Consider the following 4597-nt stretch of genomic DNA (forward strand, 5'->3'; position numbering starts at 1 on the left):
TTTTTGAAAATGTCTAAACTATATCAGAGATACATTTTAATACTATGGCTGAGATACATTCCATTTGTATATCAATTGTTGAGATTACAAAATGTTCTTGCCCATTCCATTTGCCTCTGTCTCCCCGCATTCCTTCTCTATCTCTCTTTCCTTATTATTCTAGATCCCAAGGGCTGCGACTACAAAATGGAGATCCATCAGATCTTAAACTAAGCAAGTTCTGGTACGAGGGTGAGAGGAAGCAATGGCAAGATCTCAGATCCGGAAGATCTAGAACAAGAGACCACAGGAGATACGATTATGGTTGGTCGCCAGAAATCGGTGATGAAGATCTAGGTCGCGAACGAATGAGAGAAAAGGCGACGGCGATGTGGAGACTATTGCAGTAGATCGGAGACGGCTAGAATGTTGTTGTCGGAGATTTTGAGAGAAGAAGACTGCGATGGTCATGGAAGATTCTACAGCAGATCGGAGACAACATGGCAATGGATGCGAACGGAGAAGAAGATGGAGAGACGGAGACAAACGGCGATGGAGGAGGAAGTGGTGGCCGGTGGTCTCACCTCCATTGAGAGATGGGACAGAGACGAGAAAGATGACAGATATGAGGAAGGCGACGTTGTCGGAAACCTAGATGGGCGGAGGTTGTGGGTGGAAAAGATGAAGAGATAAACGCGATGGCAGATCTGGGAAGAACGATCGCGTCCGGTGGTGGCTGGAGGAGACTAGTGTGGTGGATCTGAGAGGGAGAAGAATAGAGGAATGGCAGATATGGCGGTGGTTGGTTGTGGCCGGAAAGGGCAGAAAGGGGTGGAGTGGCACTCTGATCTTCAACGAAGAAGATTACAGAGCATTTTTCTGATAATCACTTCGACTGCTCGGTAATTTGTTTGTTTTTGCTTATGTTTCTCCTCTTTTCTTTCTATTTTTAGGTTGCGACATCTTTTTTTTTTCTCTCTTCCTTTCTTTTTGTATTTATATACACATACAGGCACATATAGATAGAATAGAAGATATATACACTCACCTTCTTGCTCTCATCATAGTTGACGGCTGAACACACACATACGCATATACACACACTGTTTCCTCTTCTTCTTCGTAGAGAGTTCACCAACATAGCCAAGTTTTGGATCAGTCCAATCTTCATTCTTCCAAGACAATTCCGTCCATGGCTAAGTTCCTTCTCCCCGCTAGGCGTAAGCTTAGTCTGGATCCTTAGAATAAACTCTACTTTCCCTGTACACTTCCATGGATGCTCTGCTCATTTTCTTTTTTCCTTTGTTTTTTTTTTACTGTGAGAATCCTGCAACTATTACTTTTTGGATATTCACTGAGTAAATTCATCGAGGACGTGAAATAGCCCACGAATCACGAAAATATGTGCATGGATTCGGCCACATGCAAGTTTGATCCCTACATCTTCTAGCTTACACTCACATTCACATATATACCGATGCACAATAGTTTTCTATGGAGTTGTGGTTTTAGTGTTATGGGTTTCTTTGATCTTGGCTGGGTTATGATTTCTTTTACTGAGTTTTTTATCTGGGTGTCTGTTATTGCTATTTTCCTATCTTTCCCCTTCAATTATGCTGCATGTGGGCATTATTTTCTATTATGTGATTTTTTGAGTCAATTGTTGCTTAAGTTTTGTAGACTTGAACTCTCAACTTGCTTCAGTCTCTCCTCTTTTCCCTCTGTTTTTGCTGATGGCTGTGTTTGGGCCGCGACATCTCTATTTTTCTCTCCTCCTTTCTCTCTGAATTTGACATTTAGAATTATTTTTTTAAATCATATATGATTCAATTTCAAAAGAAATAAAAATCTCTTTTTTTGATTATGATCAAATGTTATTTTTAGTATAAAACTTTATTCAAATAATGATATCAAAGTAGGAAGCTTAATTCGAAATTTAATATTTTTATCTTTAGGTGTTGAATCTTTTATATTTAAATAAAGGTTCCGATGAAGCCAAAAAAGCAGAGGAAATAGCTTTTTATATGCTTTTAGCTTAAATTGAACTCCAAAAACGTGTGTGGAAGCTACCTTTGTATTTGAGATTGGCTTACAGAAAGTTACTTCAGTGTTTGAGTTTGATCATATATATGATTATTGCTATGAGGAAGATGTTCAAATGATCAAATGGTATCCAAATATGGTTAAAAAAATAAAAATAAAGTGCATCTAATAGATGCACATAAGGAAGTGCACAAGGTAGGTAAGGGGAACATGAGAGAGAAACACTATCAAATATCAATGTATGTTATTTGATTGCTAATTTGCTATTACTGATGTATACTATAGCTTCCATAAGCTTACCCTAGTCCAGTGTCTTAGCCAATTGGAAATCCATCACAGCCTGCCTTATCCTCTTTGTTTCCTTAACTTCAAGGGTTATATGTGCAGTTAATGCTATGATCGGTATATGGACGCCGTAGTACTTCTCTTCCTTCCTTATCATTTTGCACATTAGAATGAATGAATGAATAAATGAATGTGATGTATGTATGCACGGGTTTGTACCAAACCAATAAATCATCTTTAATCAGCATGATTCAGTTGGTAGAATAAGAATAATTCTACTAGAATTAGTCAAGCCATTGAATGCAACACAACAAAGACGGGTGTGTAAATATATTATAATTCTTCTAATATATTTGATTTGTTTGGAATTGTAGAATATAAGCTGGTATATATTGTTTGATATTTAATTTTTAATTTAATTTGTTCAAATTGTAGAGCACTTATTGATGTGTTTTATTACATAGATTTATAAAACGTTAACAAGTATATAATAAGTTTAATTTTTGTTTTTTGTTCGATGTTTATAATTTTTTTTTACTTACTCTTATATTTTGATTTGCAATATTGGTGAACATTATAAATCTTATATGCTTATTTTTTATTTGAGTTTTGTAGAGCGTTTAATATAAGCAAAATTGTTAAAATTTTTTCATAAATTTCAACATAATACGTATAAATTATAATTATATTTTATTATTAATATTATTTACATCGTGCCTTTAGGCACGAACCTTCGCTAGTGTTTTAATATGACACTTTAGTTTGAATATTTATATATATTTACATTTTTAGAAACGTCAATATCAAGTAATCTAGCATTATCATTAGATTGTTGTACCAATTGTGTAATTTTATTCGTAACTTATTTATTGTTACGAGATTATCCTATTTTAGTAAAAGTAATTAAAAGGATTAAAATGTATGGTATGCCCATTAGTTTTTGTTACGAGATGATCTTGTTTTAGTAAAAGTAATTAAAAGGATTAAAATGTATGGTATGCCCATTAGTTTTTGTTAGAGGCTGTTTGGTTTATTGTTTTTTAATATGACTTTTAAGTCTTTTTACTTTAAAGTTGTGTAAAGGTTTAAAATTAATTAATGTTTAAAGTGATAATATATTTAGATAAATATGTTTTAAGTTATCATTTATATAATTATATATTTGATTTGAAAAAATTAATAAGCTATTAAAATTTAATAAAAACACTAAAATAGACATGTTATTAAATAATAATATGAATAAAATTCATAAAAATATTAATTTTTAATAAAAAAAATTATAAAATGATGTCCAATTGATAAAATTTTTACCAATACATATTGATAAATTATATATAATCATTAAAAAATATATTAATACAATATTTTATACTAAAATTTAGGTTTAATTCATAAAAATATTAAATATATATATATAGAGAGAGAAGGGTAACAAACAGAGTAGTTGAAAGAGATGGCGATGGGCTGGGGCGATAGTGATAGGTTGGAAGTGGCCATAGAGGCAATGAATGAAGAGATGAAGGTGACGGCGACGAGCTGAGGCAGCAGAGATGGAAGTTGGAGGTAAGGATGGAGGTGACGTCAATAAGGATAAGCTGAAGGCAGTGATGGGCTGGAAACTGTACAAGGGTATAGGGTTGGAAATATTAGAATTCTTAGAAGGCAAAATCGCATAACATTTGGTTAACAAAATAATCTGATAACAGTGTTTTAAGAAAAGATTAGGGGGGAGTTTTTCTAAAATGCTGTTAAAAGAGCATTTAAACTTTTTAATTTTTAACAAATGTATAACCAAATAAGTTATACAATGTTTAAAGTAAAGAGACATCTTATAAGCGATCAAATCGCTAAGTCAAACATCCCTTTAATTGTTGACTTGTTGGAAAAGAGTTAGAATCCCACAATCCTTTATTGTTAGGGAAAAAAAAGCGCGCGCACAAAAAAGCTAAAGAGAACAATAATGATTAAAAGAGTCATTCATTTATCTTTATTCATCTTAGAAATATAAAAAAATAATTTTTAACTTAAAAATTTTGAACATATGTTCAAATAAATAAATGCTTTTCTTTTATTTAACTCGTGTTAAAGAAATAGATATAAATAATTATGAAAAAAAATTATTTTTTAAAATCTCCAAATTAATCAATCAAACTTAAAAACTCATTTTAGGGATTTTGAGTTTAATTTTGAAAATTTACATTTTTAACCTTTATTTTTTATTTTTGAATGAACCTTTTAATTTTCTATCTTCTAGACAATAACTAGTTCTCGACCCACGTGATGTAAAGAA

The sequence above is a fragment of the Diospyros lotus genome, chromosome 4, assembly GCF_014633365.1.
Source record: "Diospyros lotus cultivar Yz01 chromosome 4, ASM1463336v1, whole genome shotgun sequence".
NCBI classification, from domain to species: domain Eukaryota; kingdom Viridiplantae; phylum Streptophyta; class Magnoliopsida; order Ericales; family Ebenaceae; genus Diospyros; species Diospyros lotus.